This window comes from Scyliorhinus torazame, chromosome 28 (genome assembly GCF_047496885.1).
Source record: "Scyliorhinus torazame isolate Kashiwa2021f chromosome 28, sScyTor2.1, whole genome shotgun sequence".
Lineage (NCBI taxonomy): Eukaryota > Metazoa > Chordata > Chondrichthyes > Carcharhiniformes > Scyliorhinidae > Scyliorhinus > Scyliorhinus torazame.
Window position 1 is genome coordinate 30,204,143 of NC_092734.1, and position 24,533 is coordinate 30,228,675.

Here is a 24,533-nt window from a genome sequence, read left to right on the forward strand (position 1 = left end):
GTTCCATTCCGGCCTTGGGTAACTGTCTGTGCGGAGTCTGCACGTTCTCCCCGTGTGTGCGTGGGTTTCCTCCGGGTGCTCCGGATCCCCCCCCCCCCCCCCCACAGCCGAAAGATGTGCAGGTTAGGTGGATTAACCATGACAAAATTGCTTCTCAGTGGGATTTCAGGGGTTGGACCGAGGTAGGGTGCTCTTTCAGAGGGTCGGTGCAGACTCGATGGGCTGAATGGCCTCCTGCACAGTAGGGATCCTATGGATTCTATGGTTTTAATTGGCTCGGTGGCGAGCATGTGGCTTAGAATAACGACGACAGCAGAGGTTCAATTCCTGTTCGGGCTGAGATAGACTTGGTGTAGCGGCCCTTCCCTCAGCGCAGAAGGAAACAGGAAGCCCATAGTCACAAAAAACTGTCCGTAAAATGGTTCAGGATGAAGCATCAGCAATAAATGAAGAACCTGCCTTCTGCCTACGTGAATGAATGAATGAATGAATGAATAAAGGCTACTTGGACACAATTACACTTGTGCCATCCAATGACGGACAGTTGCCATGCCAACAATAGCTTGTTTTCATTGATGACACTGAAGGCTCTTTTTATTTTATAAATTAAGTCTTTCCAATCTAGGGGCAATTTAGCGTGGCCAATACACCTGCCCTGCACGTCTTCGGGCTGTGAGGGTGAGACCCACGCAGACACGGGGAGAATGTGCAAACTTCGCACAGACAGTGTCCCGGGGCCGGGATCGAACCTGGGTCCTCAGCGCCTTGAGGCAGCAGCGCCAACCACTGCGCCACCGTGACGCCTCCGCTAAAGGCTCTTTAACGTCCTGAGGAATTTCACAGGACATTGACATTGAGATGCCTATTAGGTTCGGTGACCAAAAACGAGAGAGAAAGAAAGAGAAAGAGAGAAATAGAGAGAGAGGCGGACGGAGAGTTGTAGGACGGGCCTCAGCAGCTGAAAACACGGATGCCAATGTTTCATTCGAAAGACAGCCCCATCACCACGGCAGCACTGTTTCAGCACTGCACTAGCCTGTTGGCCTCAATTGTGCAATCAGAGAGGTCTTTTTCTGCGTGGGGGGAGGTCGGGATTTGAACCCACAGCTATATGACTCAGGATGTGCGACCAACTGAACCATGACTGACACTGGTGCATAAACAACCTTGAACACAATGGGTAAAGATTTTGAATGTTTATTTTAAAATTATTTTTCACACTCATAGAACATAGAACATTACAGCGCAGTACAGGCCCTTCGGCCCTCGATGTTGCGCCGACCTGTGAAACCACTCTAAAGCCCATCTACATTATTCCCTTATCGTCCATATGTCTATCCAATGACCATTTAAATGCCCTTAGTGTTGGCGAGTCCACTACTGTTGCAGGCAGGGCATTCCACGCCCTTACTACTCTCTGAGTAAAGAACCTACCTCTAACATCTGTCCTATATCTATCTCCCCTCAATTTAAAGCTATGTCCCCTCGTGCTAGACATCACCATCCGAGGAAAAAGACCCTATGTAATCCTCTGATCATCTTGTATGCCTCAATTAAGTCACTTCTTAACCTCCTTCTCTCTAACGAAAACAGCCTCAAGTCCCTCAGCCTTCCCTCATAAGATCTTCCCTCCATACCAGGCAACATTCTGGTAAATCTCCTCTGCACCCTTTTCAATGCTTCCACATCCTCGGTGTTTGAGGAGGGTTTCCACGAGTTGTTTTCACGCCTCCCAGCGAGAGTCATCATTAGAATAAGTGCTGACTGTGAAACCTGTGCTGAATTATACACAGGTATGAGGCAGCTAAACATGAGTCACCCTGTTGCTACACTGCACAGCACGAATATCCCCCCATGCCACAGAGCGCATAAAGCCAAACAGACCAGAAGGGCCTCGGTCTGTGCCCTCAGCCTCAGCTACGGACGTCAGGATGAGGATACGTGATGTCCGGCCTAGGTACTTCCTCCCCCCTGTTTTCTACTCAGGGTCCTGGGCCTGTGAAGCCGGGATGAGGGCCGGTCTGTGAATGTTCTTCTGGGCAGGCAGGAAGAATGAATAAAGTGCCCAAAAAAAGAGGAGCCAGCGACTTTGGAGTGAGGTGACCTTCACCTTTGTGGCTGATTGATACCATTATTGAGCCAGGCTGTGAAGAAAGGATCACGGGCCCACGAGGGGCCAGGGAACTGCTTGCCCCCCCCCCCTTTTTATAAAATGGGGATCAGGGTAACTCATCTCCAAACCACTGAGGCCCATCCAACATTCACTGAACACATCACAATGACTGTCCCTCAATTCCCTCACCCTCAACCCTGACTCTGTACTACATACCAATCATCCCAGATATACTTGGGGCCTCTTAAATTGCAATTGTCAACACTAAGGTGGTCCCAGATGACCATAGGCTGTTTTCCCCTTTGAGGGGGAGAGCTGGCTGGTGGCGACTTAACCATAAGACCATAAGACATCGGAGCAGAATTAGGCCACTCGGCCCATCGAGTCTGCTCCACCATTCAATCACGGCTGATATTTTTCTCATCCCCATTCTCCTGCCTTCTCCCCATAACCCCTAAACCCCTTATTAATCAAGAACCTATCTATCTCTGTCTTAAAGACACTCAGTGATTTGGCCTCCACAGTCTTCTGAGGCAAAGAGTTCCACAGGTTCATCACCCTCTGGAGAAATTCTTCCTCATCTCTGTTTTAAAGGATCGTCTCTTTAGTCTGAGGCTGTGTCCTCTGGTTCCAGTTTTTCCTACAAGTGCAAACATCCTCTCCACGTCCACTCTATCCAGGCCTCGCAGTATCCTGTAAGTTTCAATAAGATCCCCCCTCATCCTTATAAACTCCAATGCAAACAGGCCCAAAGTCCTCAACCGTTCCTCATACGACAAGCACCTCATTCCAGGGATCATTCTTGTGAACCTCCTCTGGACCCTTTCCAAGGCCAGCACATCCTTCCTTAGATACGGGGCCCAAGACTGCTCACTATACTCCAAATGGGGTCTGACCAGAGCCTTGTACAGCCTCAGAAAACAGTCCTGCTCTTGTATTCTCTATCCCTCGACGTGAACACTAATCTGAGGATCACCACACCTCAGGTGAGGGGCAAGGTTGAAAAGACAGGGGGCCTACATGAATAACCTCAGCTGGTACAGGAATTGAATCCATGCTGTAGGCATCACTCCGTGTCACGAACTAGCCATCCAACCAACTGAGCTAAACCAGTCAATGTCATTTGGGTTGCGGAATTGGGGATACAGCCATACATAGACCCATCACCCCCCACCCCAACCCCCAACACATGTTTGCAATCCTCAATGTATGTGCACACAGAACCACAGATTTGCTACAGTGCAGTAAGGAGGCCACTTGGCCCATTGTGTCTGCATTGGCACCCCCCCGACTCACTCCTGATTATTTTGGCAAACGGGTCTGTGTAATTGTCGGTCATTGGCACTTCACGAGAAATTATCTTCAAAGCAAAATCCGATAGTCATCGTGAGAGCACTTGTGGGTTGCTCAAAACAATACCACATGTGGCCACAGCTGTAACATTAAGCCAACAGCATCAAAAGCCAAGATAGCGTCACCTAGATGGCAGGATGTCTCTGGAAAGGAAATGGTTTGAGGTGAAATGTTGCAATTAATCCTATTTCCTCATGTCGGTGAAGGCAGGTCCAAGGGTTAATGTTTAGCGTTCAGTTAATCCAGCAGGCTCCGATTTATATATTTTCCTTCCAGCTGTTCCCCTTAGTTGAAGGGTCGGTTACGAGGGGGACACAAGTTCAAGGTGAGGGGCAGGAGGTTTAGGGGGCATTTGGAGGAAAAATTACTTTTACCCAGAAGGTGTTGACGGTCTGGAATGCGCTGCCTGGGAGGGTGGGAGAGGCGGGTTGCCTCACACCCTTTATAAAGTATCTGGATGAGCACTTGGCACGTCATAATGTTCAAGGCTATGGACCAAGTGCTGGCAAATGGGATAAGGTAGGCAGGTCAGGTGTTTTTCATGTGTCGGTGCAGACTCGATGGGCTGAATGGTCTCTTCTGCGCTGTGTGTGATTCTGTGATTGGCTGACGTTGGTACAGGGATTCTCCGTGACAACAGTACCTCTGGTTTCTGATGCAAGAGCACACTCTTTATCGCACCGGCTGTTTTTTTCTTTATAAATTTAGAGCACCCAATTCATTTTTAGAATTAAGGGGCAATTTAGCGTGGCCAATCCACCTGCCCATCTTTGGGTTGTGGGGGCGAGACCCACGCAGACACGGGGAGAATGTGCAAACTCCACACGGACAGTGACCCAAAGCCGGGATCGAACCTGGGACCTCGGTGCCGTGAGGCAGCAGTGCTAACCACTGCGCCACCGTGCTGCCCCCCCCCCCCCCCCCCCCCGGCTGCCTTTTTCCACCACTCTAACATCGCCTGCCTCAGTTCATCTTCCATGGGAGCCATCATCCGTGCTTTCAGCACCTCCTGGATGAGCTTTTTCAATGCTTTCCTGGCGTGTCCCCCATCTTCCGCAGTAGTCTCTGTGGCGCGATCGGTTAGCACGTTAGTCTGTTAACCCAAGGGTTGGTGGTTCGATCCCACCTAGGGGTGAAGTAGCTTTTAGCACTTCACACCACGTTCATTTGAATTCTTTCTTTCGGTTCCACACTTAAACACGCCAAATGCTGTCAATCTGATGCTCACCATTCAGTTCACACCCAGATAGTTCCCCCATTCTCACAGTTCATCAATATTCGTTTCAAGTATCATATACAGACATCCACCCCATTAGAAACAACGGGCCAAAGGAAACAAATTGATATTAGAATTTGGTGGCACAGTGGTTAGCACTGCTGCCTCACAGCATCGGGGATCCGGGTTCCATTCCGGCCTTGAGTCACTGTCTGTGTGGAGTTTGCATGTTCTCCCCGTGTCTCCGTGGGTTTCCTCCGGGTGCTCCGGTTTCCTCCCACAGTCCAAAGATGTGCAGGTTAGGTGGACTGGCCGTGATAAATTGCCCTTCGTGTCCAAAAAGGTTGGGCGCGATTCTCTGCTCCCGCGCTGTTTCAGAGAATCGCCTGGGTCATTTTCCCGTGACGCTGGTCCGGCGCCCTCCCGCGATTCACGGAAGCGGCCAGATCGGCACAATCGCGTTTTGCGCGGCGCGGTCCAGTGAATCGTCCGAGACAGCCAAAATGGCGATTCACCGGTACCCCCGCGATTCTCAGTGCCAGGTGGGCCGAGCGGCCTGCCCGAAACAGCGGGTTCCCCCCTGCGCCGTCCACACCTGGCCGCTGCCAGCGGGAACAGCGCGGGAACGCTGGGGGGGGGGTGGCCTGCGGGGGGAGGGAGGGGGGATCATGCACCGGGGGGCCCTCAAATGTGGTCTGGCCCGTGATCGGTGCCCACCGATCGTCGGGCCGGCCTCTCTGAAGGAGGACCTCCTTTCTTCCGCAGCCCCGCAAGATCCGTCGGACACCTCCTTGCGGGGCGGCCTCGGGGAGGATGGCAACCATGCATGCGCGGGTTGGCGCCGGCCAACCCGCGCATGCGCGGGTGACGCCAGTTATGCAGCGCCGGCCGCGTCATGTATGCGGCGCCGCGCCTGGCGCGCGTAAATGACGCGGCGCCGCTCCTAACCCATTTTCGGGCCCTGAATCAGTCGGGATAGGGGCCGTTTCGCGACGTCGTGAACCTCAGCGGCGTTCACAATGGTACAAACACTCTGTCTCCATTTCAGAGAATCGCGCCCGTTAGGTGGGGTTACGGGGACAGGCCGGGGAGTGGGCCTAGGTTGGGTGGTCTTTCAAAGGTTCGATGCAGACTCGATGAGCCGAATGGCCTCCTTCTGCACTGTGTAGCGCTTCTATGATTCCAGCCTCCGTTAACACCAGCTCATCAAAAACACCGCTGGCCCTATCTCTCCCCCCCCCCCCCCCCCCCCCCACCACCACCACCACCACCACCACCACCCCCTACCCCCATGCTCACATACCTATATAGCCCCCGGCCCTGTCATATCTCGCTTCCATCCTCAGATTCTGATCCCTTAGCAGCCTCCTCCAGCCCAACAATCCTCCAAAACCTCGGCATTCTCCCAATTCTGGCGTCTTTTTTGACCATTGCATTGTTCGGCCACCACTGGTTCCTGGGCCTTCTGCCGTCTAGGCCCCAAGGCCTTGAATTCACCTCCTAAACCACTTACCCTCCTTAAAATCTATTTCTTTGATTATTACTCAAGTGTCCAGATGCCACCTTTGGCCAGGTGTCAATTTGTGTTTGATTACATTCCTGTAAGGCACCTTGGGACATTTTACAATGCCTACGTTTGTGTGAACCAAGATCATAGACGTTGGTCAGCAGGCTATTCCGCGCCAGGGTGTCACAATTCAACCTCAAGCTGTTCGCACTCACTACGCCCACATGGCAGTGATGGGTGAGGATTAGGAGTGGAAATTCTGCCTGGTTTTTCTAAGTGCCGCTGCCCATCCCTTGCCCAGGGCACCGAGGACCACAAATCTCCCCTGGGCCAACTCAGCAGCCACCAGGGAATTGGACCCAGGCCGATCAGTCAGTCAGTCCCACGCTGTGCCAGCGATGGCCAAACGTTTACAGCTGGTCGCCATGGTATCCTTGTCAAACTAGCGTTTGTGATTCACGTGAATGCATAATCCTCTAAAACAGAAGAGACCTCCGTTCACAAAAATAGGAGATCATGCGGGTTCCCTCATCCTAAATTCCACCATATCCTCTCCTACCTCCTTCCTTTAGTCCAGTCAACCTTTCCAAAGCTTCATTCTTTGGTTAGTTTTTCCTTTCTTTACCCTCCAGTCTACTTTTTAATTCTCTCTCTTCTCTACAAAGGTGATTGTCGTGTTGGGTGTTCCAGTCTACAAACAGGTCAACACGGCTGGAGATGGTGTAACTCTATTTTATTAACAACTCAACTGTAATAACATACTGTAACCCTGGGTACGTGCAATACCAGCTTATCTGTGGACCCTGTCCTATCACCATGTAGGTGAGGCACTCAGTACATGGTGAGTGTCTGTGATGCAGGCTGTGAGCTCTGTGCTCTGAGCTGGCTGCTGCTAGAATGAGCGGGAACTCTCCTGTCCCCTGTCTTTATAGTGCGTGTGCTCTCACTGGCGATTGGCTGCCATGTTATGTCTGCTGGTTGGTCCCACTGTATGTCCGTTAGTGTGTCAGTGTGTGTGTGATTGCACCATGATATGCTGATGTATATCATGACAGTGACGTGGGCAGTGGCATCGTGTTGTTGTCACTGGACTAATAATCCAGAGACCCAGGGTAATGCTCTACAGACCCGGGTTCGAATCCCGCCAGGGTAGGTGGTGGAATTTGAATTCAATAAAGATGTCCTGCATTGGATAAAATCTGCCATCCTTACCCGGTCTGGCCTACATGCCCCTGCCAGCTGGTAGTGCCAGGGTACCACCCTGCCCAAAGGGCATGTACCTGGGAGACCCCCCACGGATGCCGTTCCATCTGGTCCCCGTTTATGGAGACCAATACTGTTCGGCGCTCGTCCGAGGTCTCCGAAGGGGATAGATCCCGGTACCTCAGGAGTCTACACATTAAAGTGAGACTAGCTGTCTCGCTCTCATATGCAGATTTGCCTGAAAGATCGCCTTAGATCTCTCGAGTGTAGAAGAATGAGAGGAGATCTAATTAAAGTATATAAGATGATAAAAGGTATTGACAATGTAGATGTAGAGTGGATGCTTCCTCTTGTGGGGAAACCTAGGACACGCGGGCATCGTTTTCGGATAAGGGGTAGCAGATTTAAAACAGAAATGAGGAAAAATTACTTCTCCCAAAGGATTGTGACTCTGTGGAATTCGCTACCCCAGAGTGCGGTGGATGCTGGGACAGTGGGTAAATTTAAGGAGGAGTTCGACAGATTTTGAATTAGTAATGGGTTGAAGGGTTATGGAGGACAGGAGTTGAGGCCGAGAGGAGATCAGCCATGATAGTATTGAATGGTGCAGCGGGCTCGAGGGGCTGAATGGCCCACTCCTGCGCCTCGTTCTTATGTTCTAACTTAAAAGGTGCTATTCATTGCAGTCGCAACCTCACTTGACTGGTGCTTTGGGATGTCCTGAGTCCCTGAAAGGCGCTATATAAATGCAGCGGACGGCCTGCAGGCCAATGTTTGACACCATGAACCACAAGAAAGTTACTGCATGCTCTCTCAACAAAAAACGATTCACAAAAGCTGAACAATGCTCCGAATGGTAAAACGAATCATGTTGATCATTTGAGGGGTGTAGGTGTTCTTGGCTAGATCAGCATTTGTAGCCCATCCCTAATTGCCCTTGAGAAGGTGGTGGTGGTGAGCTGCCTTCTTGAACCGCTGCAGTCCATGTGGTGTAGGTACACCCGCTGTGCAGTTGGGGAGGGATTTCCAGGATTGTGACCCAGCGACAGTGAAGGAACGGCCGATATATTTCCAAGTCGGGATGGTGAGTGACTTGGAGGGGAACCTCCAGGTGGTGGTGTTCTTAAGCCTCTGCTGCCCTGGTTCTTCTAGATGGTAGAGGTTGTGGATTTGGAAGGTGCTGTCTGAGGAGCCTTGGTGAGTTGTGGCAGAGCATCCTGTAGATGGTACACACGGCTGCCACTGTGCGTCGGTGGTGGAGGGAGTGAATGTTGGTGGAAAAGATACTGCTGTGAAGCAGTTCAGCAATGCACAGACTATAGTAGAACTATCAGCAGTTCATATTATTCAATAGACAGATTTTCATACATGTACTTGTCACCTGTGCCTCCTCCAAACTTGAGGGCCGGGATTCCTCCGCAATTGGCGGGACGGCCCGATGCCAGCGCCAAGAGCGGAGCGAACCACTCCAGCATCGGGCCACCCAGAAGTTGCGGAATCCACCGCACTTCTGGGGGCTAGGCTGGCGCCGGCGGGGTTGGCGTCACGCCAACCGGTGGCATGTTCTGGCGCATGCGCAGGGGGTTTCTTCTCCGTGCCGGCCATGGCGGAGCCTTACAGAGGCTGGCGCGGAGGGAAAGAGTGCCCCCATGGCACAGGCCCGGCCCGCAGATCGGTGGGCCCAAATCGCGGACCAGGCCACCGTGGGGGGGCCCCCCTCCCCCAGGACCAGATCCCCCCCCCCCCCGAGGACTCCACTAGCCACCCTCCAAGCCAGGTCCCGCCGGGATGGACCATGTCCAATCCACGCCGGCGGGACTGGCCGAAAACGGGCGTCTGCTCGGCCCACCAGGGCCCGGAGAATTGCCGGGGGAGGCCACTGCCAACGGCCCCCGACCGTCGCGGCGCAATCCCCGCCCCAGCCCGAAAACCGGCGCCGGAGAATTCGGCAGCCGCCATCGGAGCGGCGGGGTGGGATTCATGCCGCCCCCCGACGATTCTCTGACCCGGCGGGGGGGTCGGAAAATCCCGCCCGAGAATCTGAATATAATCCACCTAAATGAAAGGTTTTATAATGCAGTACACACATCCTGTGAGAGTCAAAACCTACTTCCTGGACACTCCGTGACACAGTTTGCTGATAGCATCCTATTGTTACGCAACAGTGTGATCCTCGGAGTCAACAACAGACACGCCAGCAATCGGAGAATTAATCTTTAAAACATTGGCTAAATGCAATGCAATAAAATGACACCTGATTGTAATGGCCTGGTGTTTAACACTGTCGGAACAGACCCAGTGGTCGAGAGAAATGACACAAGTAACAAAAAAAGAGTTCATGTTTCAAGACTTTTTGACTTTTAAAAAAAATTTAGAGCACCCAATTCTTTTTTCCAATTAAGGGGCAATTTCGTGTGGCCAATACACCTACCCTGCAGATGTTTGGTGTGTGGGGGTGAGACCCACATAGACACGGGGAGAATGTGCAAACTCCCCAAGGACAGTGACCCAGGACTGGGATCAAACCTGGGTCCTTGGCGCCGTGAGGCAGCAGTGCTAACCTCTGCGCCACCGTGCCTCCCCTAGACTTTTTGACTTCATCAGACAACTAATATCAACATGCATCAGGCACTGTGGGCGTACCTCCACCTCAGGGACTGCAGCGGGTTCAAGAAGGCAATTCACCACCACCTTCTGAAGGGCAACTAGGGATGGGCAATAAATGCCGGGCCTAACCAGCTGTGCCCACATCCCATAGATGAATAACAAATGTTAAAAACCTTACTTAACAGGCCACTGATACTCCAAACTACCAAAATGCTGCCACATTAACATTAATGGTGATACATCCTACAACTCCCTATCCCTCAGCATCGCACTTTCGGCTGATGTCCCAAGAACATGTCCAAGGTTACTCTCCGTTCTCCAACAGGTTCATCTCCACCTGCTGCACTAGACTGAAACTTCCAGCGTCCTTCAAAAAGTCATTACACTCAGCTTGGGTCTTCCAGGACTGACTTTTGTCAACAAGGCCCACCTTTGCTCCTTAAATCTCCAAAAGTCCTATCAGCTCTTTCCCCTTCCCTTCTAACAGAACACAAACCCTCTCAAGCATCCTGTTTGCAGAGCAGACGTTTAGTTTCTCTTTGCACCGCAGTAGCTAACTCCTCTCTCTTTGTCTTTTATCGGCGAGTTACTGTGTCAAGGTGTAAGAATGTTTTGTTTTTCTTTCTTTATAAATTCAGAGTACCCAATTCATTTTTCCAATTAAAGGGGTAATTTAGCGTGGCCAATCCACCTACCCTGCACATCTTTTGGGTTGTGGGGGGGGCGAAACCCACGCAAACACGGGGAGAATGTGCAAACTCCACACGGACAGTGACCCAGAGCCGGGATTGAACCCGGGACCTCGGCGCCGTGAGGCAGCAGTGCTAACCACTGCACCACCGTGCTACCCTTAAGGTGTAAGAATGTTGTGAGACTTGTTTGCCATAGGTTGCTGTTTGAGTTTCTTTCTCCATAGCCACCAGATCACACGGACCTGCCTCTGAGTGAGGGGCTTTACCATGATTTCTTAACTTCGCCTTAAGTTATATCGCAACAATAAGTTGGCTCAGCGGTAGCAATCTCATCTCTAATTCGGAAGATTATGGATTCAGGTCTCACGCTAGAGATTTGAGCACGCAACCAAGGCTGACACCCCCAGTGCAATACCGAATGATGCCACGCGGTTCAACTGCTGTCCTTTGGATGAAACCATGGCCCCATCTGTCCTCACAGTTGCCAATATTTTGAAGAGTAAATACTTTCCACCCACCATGACCCCAATCCCACAATGTTCTTGCTGATATTTATTCCTCATAATAATAATCAATAATCTTTACTAGCATCACAAGTAGGTTTACATTAACACTGCAATGAAGTTACTGTGAAAATCCCCTCGTCGCCACATTCCAGCCTCTGTTCGGGTACACAGAGGGAGAATTCAGAATATGCAATTCACCTAACCAACATATCTTTCGGGATTTGTGGGAGGAAACCGGAGCACCCGGAGGAAACCCACGCAGACACGGGGAGAACGTGCAAACTCCGCACAGACAGTGGCCCAAGCAGGAATCGTACCTGGGACCCTGGAGCTGTGAAGCAACGGTGCTAACCGCTGTGCTACCGTGCCGCCCAACATCCAACATCCGATAATCCAACCCCCGATATCTCTCCCCATCTCTGGATCCTCCTCCAGCCCCTGCAACCCTCCCTATCTCTGTAACCTGTCCAGCTCGTGCAACACTCCCTATCTCTATAAACTCCTCAATCCCCTACAACCTTATCTTATCTCTGTACCCTCCTCCAGCCATTATAAGCCTCCATAGTGTTGCAACCTCCTTCAGCCCCTACAACCCTCCCATCTCTGTAACTTGTCCAGCCCCAGAACGCTCCCTATCTCTGCAACATCATCCAGCCCCTACAACCATCCCTATCACTGTAAAGCAGATTATCCAATAATTTATCTCATTGCTATTTACTAGAGCTTGCTGTGCGCTGATTGGCTGCCATGCCTTCTGTATTACCACAGTGACCATGCCTGGAAAGTATTTCAATGGTAGCTGCCCTCATGACTCGACATCCCACATCAATGCATCTAAAGTGTTTTATTTTCTCCACAGCTATGGTGGTCAAGGCCCTTGGGGACACTCAGCCATCTGTTTGGCCTTCACTCCCACTCCCTCCCTCCCCTCTCACCAAGCCCCACATCTGCCCGACCATTTCCACATGAATCCCACCACCCTGGGCATATCTCCCACTCTCCTCCTCCCTTTCCGTCGGGGCTGTTCTCTGTCAGAATTCCAGGATCTTGGATTCCAACCTGCTCTCTTCTCCCCTTTCCAATTTAATTATCCGCTTTTGTCTGCTCATAGTTCTGACGAAAAGGCTACACGCTAAGCATTAACCCTTTCCCACCACAGATGCTGAATGACCTGTTGCGAGCTACCTGAGATTTTTTGACGCCTCTGAGAGTTTCGGCAATTGCGGTTGTTTTCTTTAATTACTCTGGACTCTCACTCCAGATTAGGGATGCAGGTAGAAAGAAGAATGAACTTGGATCGATACACCACCATTCACAATCCCACTTTTAAACTGCGAGGTGGTGGTTACAAGTCCCACCAGAGACAAAATGGAGGCTGACACCCAGTACAGGACTGAGAGAGTGCTATATTGTACAAGGTGTCAACTTTCCGATGTTGGGCAGCACGGTGGCGCAGTGGGTTAGCCCTGCTGCCTCACGGCGCCGAGGTCCCAGGTTCGATCCCGGCTCTGGGTCACTGTCCGTGTGGAGTTTGCACATTCTCCCCGTGTGGGTTTCGCCCCCCCACAACCCAAAGATGTGCAGGGTAGGAGGATTGGCCACGTCAAATTGGCCCTTAATTGGAAAAAATGAATTGGGTAATCTAACTTTTTTTTTAAACTTTCAGATGTTTAAAAATTTAATTTGTTCATGGGATGTGAGCAAGGCCGGTATTTATTCCCCATCCCTAATTGCCCTCAGGGGAAATCTTTGTCACTTTTCCTTCAGCCAATACCTAAAAACATAATTACTTGGTCATTTAACTCATTGTCGTTTGTGGGACTTTTCAACCAATCAACATCCCTTTTCTTCATAGAATCATAGAATCCCTACAGTGCAGAGGAGGCCATTGACTGTGCACTGACCCGTCTAAAGACTACTCCACCTAGGGTCAATTCCCCACCCTATTCCTGCAACCCCACCTCAAGGGGAAATTTAACATGACCAATCCACCGAAACATTGGACTGTGGGAGGAACCCAGAGCACCCAGTAGAAACCCAGAGACAGGGTCAAGCAGCTTAACCTTTCGTCATTAGACAACCCCTACACCCCAGGAATCAACCTGGTGAACCTTCTCTGTTACGCTAGGAGGCCCAAACCCTGGGCAGTCCCCCTACTGGAGGTGCTGTCTCACTAACGCCCTGGACGGTTGGAGACAGACCCCTTTACTTCCATTTCCATCCCATTTGCCTTCCGAATTACTCGCCACCGCTGCGTGCGAACCTTTTACGATTCACGTACGAGGGAACGTGTAATGCTGGAATACCTCGGGACAGGAGAGTCGGACTTGGCGCTGAATTTATTGGCCTCACCCGCGTCACAAGTGACAGAGGAAGGAAAAATGACGCCAGCGAGATTAATGCTTGTGGTCGCCATTGGGTGCCTGCTGGCAGGAAGGAAGGTGGGAGGAAAGTCACGACCGTGGAGGCCCCGGAGAGGGTGCGGAGGAGATTTATCAGAGCCGTGCCCAGTTTGAGGGAGAGACGAGGGAAGGTTCACGTTAAGAGCACAGACAGTTCAGGGGAGACTTCATAATAGAGATCTTCAAAATGGCGATCGGGTGAATGGGGGGGGGGGGAACCATCTCCATTTGGCAGGAAGATCAGTAACCGGGTGATTTGCAAACAGGCCAGAGGAGAGAAGCTAAAGTGTTTTGTTTTTAACTCCTACTGCCTGAAATGGAGGTGGAAACAGATTGAAAAATAACGTTTGACAGGCAAGTGGATAAATGCTCAAAAAGGGATTATTTGTTCAGCAAGGGGGAAGGAACAGGGGCACTGGGACGAATTGGTTTGCTCTTTCCAAGAGCCATCCTAGGGAAGAGGGGCTGAAACACCTCCTTCTGCACTATATGATTCTACACTGCTGAACTGATTAAATGTATCATTGTTGTATCAAGCAGGGTGAACAAACACTTTTGTAAATTTTATTAGATGCCAAATACAGACTTATGCGGAGGCCTTGCATTTGCGGCCTGTTGTCTTCTGTACTCTGGGATAACACAGGCTGCAACTCGATGCAGCTTTGACCAAAAGATACTCCAGACTTTGAAGTAAGTTCAATGTGATTTATTGAACCATTAGCACAGTTCTCTATGAGTTGGACTCTCCTGCTAATCTTGCTGTAGTAACTCAGTCTAACTAACCAGTCTGCTCTAAGCCACGTGGTGGGTGTGATGCTGCTGATCTGCCCCTGTCCTTCTCTCTAAGTGTCGCCTGTGGAAAGAGACAGAGCATGTGTGCCCTGTCCTTAGATATGGGTTGTGTAATGCCCCTTTGTGGTAGTGTCACCTCTGGGTGTCCTGATTACCCATTGGTTGTGTCCTGTTGTAATGACCCATTGGCTGTATGTCTGTGTGTCATGACATCTCTGGTACTCCATCTAGTGGATACTTAGTTGTAGTGTATTTACATTAACCCCTTGTGTATGTACAGTGATGCACATCACCACACGGCCATCAAGCACACTTTTTAAATTTATAATGTGGCACCAAAAATGGAATGATGCATTTGAGGTTTTCATTTCCCCCTTCATCGATCAGCTTTCAACCCCTTCCTCCTGAAGGCATTTCCGCTTGGTTGCGCGTTCTTCATTCTTTCACGGGATGTGGGCGTCGCTGGCTAGGCCGCCGTTTATTGACCGTCCCTAATTGCCCTTGGTGGTGGTGGGTGCCGGGAAACACGCGGGTAAACCCGCTCGCTCGGGGACTTTGCTGCCGATCGGGAAGATCGCGCCCGAACTGAAGGCACAGCTGCCAGTGTTGGGGTGAAGGAAGAGGGGGAAAACGCAAGGGCCGGAGTTGGAAGAGTCCAGCGTTCTCAGGAGGGATCTAACCCTCCACCTGCTGTGAATGGCTCAGCCTCTCGACGTTTAATTAGCTCGGCTATCGGGAAAGCTAATAATTGTTTCCAAACACAAAAGGCACGGAATAAATCTGTTTTCTGTCGCCTACACCAATTTACGGCCAACCTGTATTTGCACAGCCCTGTGTCACAGAAATCTGAATTTTAAAACCTGCGACTGAATTCGGAATTTTCTTTCCCCCGCCCCCCCCCAAAGAAAAGGGTCAGTAAAGCAGATTAGAATAAAATGGTGTCAGGATCTTGGGCGGGAGTCTCTGCAAACTGGCGCGATGTCCGCTACCCGGCGCCAAAAACGGCGCAATCACTCCGGAGTCGGGCCGCCCCAAAGGTGCGGAATTCACCGCACCTTTAGGGGCCAAGCCCTCACCTTGAGGGGCTAGGCCCGCGCCGCAGTGGTTTCCGCTCCGCCGGCTGGCGGGAAAGGCCTTTGGTGCCACGCCAACCGGAGCCTAAAGGACTTCACCGGGCGACGCATGCGCGGGAGCGTCAGCGGCCGCTCACGGCATCCCCGCGCATGCGCAGGGGAGGGGTTCTCTTCCGCCTCCGCCATAGTGAAGACCATGGTGAAGGCGGAAGAAAAAGAGCCCACGGCGCAGGCACGCCCGTGGATTGGAGGGTCCCGATTGCGGGCCTGGCCACCGTGAGGGCAGCCCCCGGGGCCAGATCGCCCCCCCCCCCAGAATCCCGGAGCCTGCCCGCGCCGCCTTGTCCCGCCGTTCAAAAGGAGGTCTAATCCACGCCGGCTGGCGAGGGTTGACAGCGACGGGCCTTCTGCCCATCGCGGGCCGGAGAATCGCCGGGGGTGGGCCCGCCGACCGGCACGATTCCCGCCGACCGGCGCGGCGCGATTCCCGCCCCCGCCGAATCTGTGGTGGCGGAGAATTCGGGACACGGCAGGGGCGGAAGTCACGCCAGCCCCCTGCGATTCTCCGACCCGGTGGGGGGGTCGGAGGATCGCGCCCCTTATCAATTGTCCAAACGTCAAGCAGGAACAGTGTTCAATTATTGGCTAATGATCGACAGAATGGTCTCCGTACACACTGGACTCCCTAAACCTCGCCACTGCCCGCTCTCTCTCTCTCTGACCTCCTTTACGACACTCCTTAAAACCTACCTCTTCGAATTTTGACCATCTGCCTGAATAACCCCTCACTTATCTCACGTTATTTGATGGGATGTGGGCATCACTGGCAAGGCCCATCATGTCTTCCCCACCCCTCATTGCCCTTGAACTGAGTGTCTCGCTCGGCCATTTCAGAGGGCTGTAAAGAGTCAACCCCATTGCTGCAGGTCAGGAGTCACGTGTAGGCCAGACCAGGAAAGGACGGCAGATTAAAAAGGCCATTAGTGGGCCAGATAACTGTTTAAACAACAATCGATAGGTGCATGGGTGCTAAGAATAGCTTCCGATTCCAGATTCATTAACTGAATTTAAATTTCACCAACTTCCCCGAGGAACAGGAGCCGGCCATTCAGCCCCTCGAGCCTCTTCCTGTCATTCAATGAGATCGTGGCTTATCTGTGACCCAACTCCATATGCCTGCCTTTGGCCCATATCGCTTAATACCTTTATTTTAATAAATTTAGAGCACCCAGTTCTTTTCTTTTCCCAATTAAGGGGCAATTTAGCAGGGCCAATCCTGCACATCTTTGGGTTGTGGGGGTGAGACCCACACAGACACGGGGAGAATGTGCAAACTCCACACGGACGGTGACCCGGGGCTGGGATCGAACCTGGGCCCTCGGCGCCGTGAGGCAGCGGTGCTAACCACTGCGCCCCCGTGCCACCCCATAATCCCTTAATATGTTTTCTTAACAAAAATCCATCCATCTCGGATTCAAAATTAACAATTGTTCCAGCTTCAACTGTTGCTTTTGGGAGAGAGCTGCAAACCTCGAGCAGTCTTTGAGGGAAGAACTTCTTCCTAACATCGCTCCCCAATGGTCTAACCCTAATCTAGACCCCCTCGTCTTAGAATTAGTTGATCTTTATCTACCCTGGGCTGGATTCTCCGATTTTGAGGCTATGTCCCCCACGCCAGAATTTGGCGTAAAACGGCCACTAACCCTCCGTTTGGCTGGGGGCTAGCAGTTGAGCAGCGTAAAGCACCCGGCTACATCTGCCGATACGGCCCGGAGAATTGCTGGGTCCGTGGCCGCGCAAGTGCAACATGGCGCCAGCCGCTCGCGGAGACCCGGCCTGCAAGATAGTTCCCCCCCCCCCTTTGGCCGGCTCGCGATACCCCGGACCACCCCTCCAACAGCGCCCTAACCCCTGACAATGTCGCCCCTGCCCACAGATCGGCCCTCCGCCCGACTGTTGGGGTGCTGGGCTGAGTCCGCAGTCGCCACGCCGAGTCACCGACGGGTGAGACCGCACGCCGTCGGGAACTCGGGCCGGTCAGGGACGGAGCTTTGGGGGGTGGACCTCAGGCAATGTCCTGAGGCCGTCGGTATGGCGCGCGGCGCACTTTGCTTTGGAGGGGGCAGAGCATCACGAAAGCGGCACCGCCCCCAATTTGGTCAGAAACTTCTGTCTGACCATCCTTAACCTTCAAAATACGAGTGAAAACAGGTCTAATTGGAGTAATCTCTCCTTGTAACTTATCCCCTGTAATCCAGATATAATTTTTGTATCCCTGGTGGGATTCGAACCCGTGTCCCTAGAGCATTTGTCTGGGCCTCTGAATTACCAGTCCGGTGACATCACCCCCACACCACTGTATGATGTCATATTGATTTGTATAATGCCCCTGCAAAGTACCTTGGGCTGTTTGACGATGTGTCAAGTGCTATCGGATTCATAGAATTATAGGCCGGGATTCTCTGGTATCCGGTGGGGCGAGCCATACCGGCGGCAAGGAGCGGCGTGAATCCTCCGCACCTTCGGGGGCTGAGCCGGCGCCGGAGTGGTTGGTGCGGCGCCAACCAGCGCCGACAGGCTTCCGCCGGCGTGAGTTGGCGCATGCGCGGGTGCGCCAGGGTGTTCTGGCGCATGCACAGAACCTCTGGCGTGATCCCTGCGCAGGCGCAGGGGGTTTCTTCTCCGCGCCGGCCATGGTGGAGCTTTACAGCGGCCGGCGGGGAGGGAAGGAGTGCCTCCACGGCACAGGCCCGCCCGCAGCTCGGTGGGCCCCGACTGCGGGCCAGGCCACCATGGGGGCCCCCCTGGGGCCGGAGCCCCCTGCGCCCCCCCCCCCCCCCCCCGATGACTCCGCAGGCCGCCCGCAGAGCCAGGGCCCGCCGGTACGGACCTGGTCTAATCCACACCGGCGGGACTGGCCGAAAACGGGCGGCCGCTCAGCCCATCGCGGAGCGGAGAATCGCCGGGGGGGGTGGCACTGCCAACAGCCCTCGACCGGCGTAGTGTGATTCCCGCCCCTGCCAAAAAACCGGCGCCGGAGAATTCAGCAGCCGGCGGCGGGGTGGCGGGATTCACGCCGGCCCCCGGTGATTCTCCGACCCGGCGTGGGATCGGAGAATCCCGCCCATAGAGTCCCAACAATGCAGAAGGAGGCCATTCGGCCCATCAAGTCTGCGCTGACCTTCTGAAAGAGTAGTCTACCCAGGTCCACTCCCCGTAACCTAGCTTGCACATCCCTGGACTCTAAGGGGCAATTTAGCATGGCCAATCCACCTAACCTGCACATCTTTGGACCGTGGGAGGAAACCGGAGCACCCGGAGGAAACCCACGCAAACGCGGAGAGAACGTACAAACCAACTCCAGACAGATCGGAATTGAACCCGGGCACAGACATAGGGGCTGGTTTAGCACACTGGGCTAAATCACTGGCTTTGAAAGCAGACCAAGGCAGGCCAATAGCATGGTTCAATTCCCGTCCCAGCCTCCCCGAACAGGCGCCGGAATGTGGCGACTAGGGGCTTTTCACAGTAACTTCATTTGAAGCCTACTTGTGACAATAAGCGATTTTAATTTCATTCATGGGCAGAGGGCCTCTTTTAGTGCTGTAAAACTCTAATGTACTTAAAAGTTGTGAAAGGAGCACATTGCAAGTTGATCATTGGGAAGGGTGTAATGAAGGGAGAACCCAGAAGGGGGAGCTATCATAGAAAAATAAACAAAATGATGTTGGCGGGTGGGAGGACATGAGGGGTGGTGGGCTTTTCAATAAAGACCGAAGAATCTTTTATTATGTAAAGCCAGACAAAGTCCCACAGTTAAAAATGGCCAAGGTAGCCCCTCCTGACAGTTAGGCCCGGTGTAGTTAAAATGGTCTCCTGTGCAATTTACAATCAGTCTCCTTCTTTCTCATTCAGATACCTAAATAACAGATAGCTACAGGATTGACGACCTGCACCGAATTGCACCGGCTGTGCGCGAACCCCAAACCCACCAAACACGACCCACAGCCCAACCCCTGGCCACCAGGTGTAAACGCATTGGAAGCAGTTCAGAGAAGGTTTGCACGACTAATTTACAGGTTGTCTTATGGGGAAAGGTTGGACAGGCGTGGCTTGGATCTGCTGGGGTTTAGAAGAGTAAGAAGCGGCTTGATTGAAACATGTAAGACCCTGAGGGGTATTGACAGGGTGGATGTGGAGAAGATGTTTCCTCTTGTGGGAGAATCTAGAACTTGGGCGGTCACGGTTTATAAATAAGGTGCCGTCCATTTAAGACGGAGAGGAGGGGGACAAAACTCCCTCTGAGGCCTGGGAGACTTTGGAACTCCTTTCTCCAAAAGCAGATCTTTGAATATCTTTACGGCCAAAGTAGATAAATTCTTGATAAGCAAGGGAGTAAAGATCATCGGGGGTGGGCAGAAATGGGAAGTTCAAGTTATTATCAGATCGGCCACCATCTTATTGACTGGTGGAGCAGGCTCGAGGGGCCGAGTGGCCCGCTCCTGCTCCTAATTCACAAGTTCGGATGTATGTTCATAGAATATGAGTGGAACTTCCAGCTCTGCTCCACACCGCTCCCCCGATGCAATGGGTACCTCGACATGTCAAGCTTTGTCGAAGCTTGGACAAATGGTCATCCAGACTCGAAACGTTAGCTCCGTTCTCTCTCCACAGAAGGAAATCTGCCGTCCTTACCCAGTGACTCCAGACCCACAGCAATCTGGTTGATTCTTAGCTGCATTCTCAAATGGCCGAGCAAGACATGTCCCCTAGGCACATCTTTTGCTCTACGGACTGTTTCCAGGGACACACACCGAGACAAACATCAACTGCTGCTGGAAGGTCATCAACTCGGTGAAAGACGCTCTTTGGTCTGCCCGAAACTTGCTGATCTTCCAGTGCAAAGAGCTGCCCTCGACCGAGTGTTGCAGACTGGCACATTCCACGGTCCAGGACTACGCGCTGGAGCCTATCTCCAGCGGAGTCTGCACGTTCTCCCTGTGTCGCCGTGGGTTTCCTCCGGGTGCTCCCGTTTCCTCCCACAAGTCCCGAAAGACGTGCTTGTTAGGTGAATTGGACATTCTGAATTCTCTCTCAGTGTACCCGAACAGGCGCTGGAGTGTGGCGACTAGGGGCTTTTCACAGTAACTTCATTGCAGTGTTAATGTAAGCCTACTTGTGACACTAATAGTGGGGCTGGTTTAGCACTGGGACTGGTTTAGCACACTGGGCTAAATCGCTGGCTTTTAAAGCAGACCAAGGCAGGCCAGCAGCACGGTTCAATTCCTGTACCAGCGTCCCCGAACAGACGCCGGAATGTGGCGACTAGGGGCTTTTCACAGTAACTTCATTGAAGCCTACTTGTGACAATAAGCGATTTTCATAAAAAAGATTTTTATTACATAGTGGGGGTGGTTGTCCGGTTTGTCACAAGGTGGCACTGAGGGATGAATGGGGAATACAGCAATGCTATATTGAAGATGCAGTGGGATGTGAATGAGGATGTATTAAGAATGCCTTCGAAGCAAATGGTCTTTCCTACTGAGATTGTAACTGGAGTTCCTATTATGGATTGTGGTATAATGACCCAGTCCCATGAGCTAAGGCGGTTCAACATCAGCAATTCAGTGTTTTCTAAAGAAAGAATTTACATTTTCTAACATGGATGGCTATTTAAATATATTTTTTGAAATGTCGACAAATCTGAGACATCTTTGCAAGCATGTTTACGGTGTAAGCCACAATGACCAATGTTTACCTGTTTGGAATGTGCATGTTTGCGCATCATTTTGTTCTTATTTTATAATGCCGTTCGTTTATTGATGTCAACCCTAGCTCTTTGGGCAGCACTTTCTTCAGTTGTGGCATAGATTATAAGAGCCGGGAGGTCATGTTGGAGCTGTACAAAACTTTGGTGAGACCACAGCTGGAGTACTGTGTGCAGTGCTGGTCGCCTCACCATAGGAAGGATATGATTGCACTGGAGGGGGTGCAGAGGAGATTCACCAGGATGTTGCCTGGGGTGGGGCATTTGAGCTATGAAGAGAGGATGGATAGGCTGGGGTTATTTTCTTTAGAGCAGAGAAGTCTGAGGGAAGACCCGATTGAGGTTCACAAGATTATGAGGGGTACGGACAGGGTGGATAGGGAGCAGTTGTTCCCGTTAGCTGACGGGTCAATAAGCTATGAGGAGAGGTTGAATAAACACGGTTTGTTCTCGCTAGAACGAAGGAGGTTGAGGGGCGACCTGATAGAGGTCTACAAAAATTATGAGGGGCATAGTGATAGTCAGAGACTTTTCCCCAGGGCAATGGGGTCAATTACTAGGGGGCACAGGTTTAAGGCGCGAGGGGCAAGGTTTAGAGGAGATGTACGAGGCAAGTTTTTTACAGAGGGTAGTGGGTGCCTGGAATTCGCTGCCGGAGGAGGTGGTGGAAGCAGGGACGATAGTGACATTTAAGGGGCATCTTGACAAATACATGAATAGGATGGGAATAGAGGGATACGGACCCAGGAAGTGTAGAAGATTTTAGTTTAGACGGGCAGCATGGTCGACGCAGGCTTGGAGGGCCAAAGGGCCTGTTCCTGTGCTGTACTTTTCTTTGTTCTTTGTGGGGGCATACTTTTAAGATGAGGGGCAGGAGGTTTGGAGGGGATTTGAGGTTTTTCAGCCAGAGAGTGGTGAGCGCCTGGAATGCACTGATAGAAGAGGTAGGAAACCTCACAACCTTTAATACATACGTGGATGAGCGCTTGAAGTGTCATAGCAGTCAGGTCTATGGGCCGAATGGCCTCCTTCTGCACTGTAGGGATTCTATGATCCTAGTCATTACAATATTTTTAGCTGATTTTTTTTTTTTTAATCAGTGTTTTTTTCTTAAAAGGAGGAAGTGTTTGTTTGAAGGCCACATTTTTTTTCAGCCAGTGTCCCATGTGGAGGCTCTCATCAGGCTCGCGCTTCTCTGGATGACATCGCCAGGGTCGAGCTCTCGGCGTTGGCCCCACGTTCCTGCTCGCTTCCGACCTTTAAATAGGAAAGTCAGGGCGAGCGAGCGCAAGGCCCGTCCTTCCTCTAACTGTGGGGACTGCTGGCCAGATGTATCCTGCAGCTGCACACTCACTTCCTTCCATCGGACACTGGCTGTATGTGATGCCTTTGTTCTCCAGATGCTCTGGACGCACGCTGGCCGCTTATCAGCACAGTCAGTGCCCCACAATAGGAAGAGGCAGCGACAGGACTTCCACTTACTGTGGTGAAAAAAATAAAACACAAGCGCCCTTTAGTCACAGGACACCGCAGGAGCACTTTAAAGAATGAGGTGTACTGTACAGAGGCTGCTGCAACAGGAGGGCATTCCTGATAACTGTGCGATTTTCTGTGCCCAAGTGTATCCCTTTAATCCATCTGGTAACCCAAGTCCGCTACACCCCCCACACCCCAACCCAACCCACACAGTATTGTCACTGACTATAGTTCCACAGGACGCAGCGGCCTTATCCACCTGGCTCGACCAGCCGTGGGTCAGCTTTGGCACTTAGGTGTGAGCCAGCTGCTCTTCCATGAAAGGCATCGCCGTTCCACCTGATCCTGTCCTTCCCCCAGCCCCCTTTCAACATCAGTTTAGCTCAGTGGGCTAGACAGCTGGTTTGTGACGCAGAACAAGGCCAGCAGCGCGGGTTCAATTCCCGTACCAGCCTCCCCGAACAGGCGCCGGACTAGGGGCTTTTCACAGTAACTTCATACTTGTGACAATAAAAGATTATTATTGCGTCTGGCCACCCTGGTCGAATGTCCCCAACCCTGCCTTCTAACTCTGGGCTGATGATACCAATTGCATTAACCCATGCTGTGCCTACACGGGTAAGCTCAGTTAACCCCACACAGACTGTCCTCAGGATCTCACAGGCTGCAAAGCTCAGTTTCAAACTGCCTGGATTTTCACATTCACCTCGCAGACCAATAACGTAAGACTTTAGAGAGAGAGAAAGGGCAGGATGGGGGGGGGGGAGCAAAGGGGAACTGAGGTAATGAAAAGGAGCAGAGAGAAAGGGCGTACATTTATATAGTGCCTTCGATAATCACACGGCATCCCAGAATGCTTAACAGGCACTAAAACTGAACCATATCTGACAGCTTTTTTCAAATCTTTCATGGGATGTGGGGGTCAAACAATAGATGTTCCAAGGGGGGGGGGGGGGGGCAGCATTTTTTGCCCATCCCTAACTAAGTGCCTCGCTCGGCCATTTCAGGAGGCATTTAAGAGTCAACCACATTGCTATGGGGTCTGGAGTCACATGTAGGCCAGACCAGATAATGATGGCAGATCTCCTTTAGTGTACCAGATGGGTTTTCGACAACAATCGACGATAGTTTCTCAGTCACTAATACTTCATATTGCAGATTTATTAATTGAATCGGAATTACTGCCACACTGGGATTGCAACCCCTGTACCCAGAACATTCACCTGGGCCCGCGACATTAGACCTACACCACCACCTCCTCCCATTGACCAATGAGGTGATGTCCTGACATTTTCCCCTCATAGCCCCCTGTTCATGTTTACAAGGTACTCAGGAAATGAAAATCGCTTATTGTCACAAGTAGGCTTCAATTAAGTTACTGTGAAAAGCCCCTAGTCGCCACATTCCGGCACCTGTTCGGGGAGGCTGGTACGGGAATTGAACCATGCTGCTGGCCTGCCTTGGTCTGCTTTCAAAGCCAGCGATTTAGCCCTGTGCTAAATAGCCCAACTGGAATACGGTGAACGGTTTGGTCCCCTCATCTAAGGAAATATATACTGGCATTGGAGGCAGTCCAGATAAGGTTCACTAGGCTGATCCCAGGTATGGAGGGATTTTCTTATGAGGAGAGGTTGAGTAGGTCGGGCCTGTGCTCACTGGAGTTTAGAAGAATGAGCGGCGACCTCATTGAGACATAGCGGATTCTCAGGGGGTTTGACAGCTTAGATGCTGAGAGGTTGTTTCCCCTTGTGGGCGAGTCTAGGACCAGAGGGCATCATCATTGAATGGCGGAGCAGAGTCGATGGGCCGAATGGCCTACTTCTGTT

The 24,533-nt window shown here is 51.8% G+C and overlaps 1 protein-coding gene and 1 long non-coding RNA gene across 3 annotated transcripts in view; one reads left to right on the plus strand and one right to left on the minus strand.

Annotated features, from left to right (window-relative positions):
• Positions 1 to 24,533, minus strand: part of LOC140403639 (paladin-like) — a 238,406-nt gene that overhangs the window by 189,561 nt on the left and 24,312 nt on the right. The gene's annotated exons all lie outside the window — the stretch shown is intronic.
• LOC140403467 (uncharacterized) overlaps positions 14,225 to 24,533 on the plus strand; it is a 31,794-nt gene continuing 21,485 nt past the window's right edge. Inside the window, exons 1-2 of the long non-coding RNA XR_011938330.1 lie at positions 14,225 to 14,289; positions 19,380 to 19,522. This is a non-coding gene — a long non-coding RNA (uncharacterized lncRNA). The remainder of the gene's footprint in view (positions 14,290 to 19,379; positions 19,523 to 24,533) is intronic.